The following is a 561-nucleotide window of genomic DNA, read 5'->3' on the forward strand; positions in this document are numbered from 1 at the left end:
TCATTTTATGAGTACATTTAAAAAATCTTCACAGAACCTTTTATCTTTTTCAGATTGTTGGTTTGAATCCTTCAATAAATGATCATTCTTTGGGACATCATTTTTACATGATTTTTGATAATTTCTGTTTATGATTCATACCTCTTGGTTTAAGTACCTTTTAGATTTATGTGAGGCTTTTGTAAACTTAGCATTCTAAACTCAAGGGATCACTATCCAGAAACATTCAGAGAACTATGCAGCTTTAGGGAATGTGGAGATCTCCAGAAACTTTTTGTAGTCTGTAGCACTTGTTCCCATCTCCAAAATACATGTTCCATGTTTCTTAATGAAAATATGGACATGATTAGTTATTATATTGTTCACAAAGGACCAAAAAATAACCCTCCCCCCAAAAAACCCACTATACTCTATTCATTGATATGAGACTGGAAAGGAACATCGGTTGATACAATGCTATATCAACCATTAGGGTGAATGGAAAGATATCAGTCTCCACAGTCAAAAATCAGATATAGAAACTTCTGAAGGAGATGTGGCCCAGAATCAAAGGCAATATAT

Source organism: Alexandromys fortis, unplaced genomic scaffold (assembly GCF_014885135.2).
Source record: "Alexandromys fortis isolate MF-2015 unplaced genomic scaffold, M_Fortis_MF-2015_v1.1 scaffold_464, whole genome shotgun sequence".
Classification (NCBI taxonomy): Eukaryota; Metazoa; Chordata; class Mammalia; order Rodentia; family Cricetidae; genus Alexandromys; species Alexandromys fortis.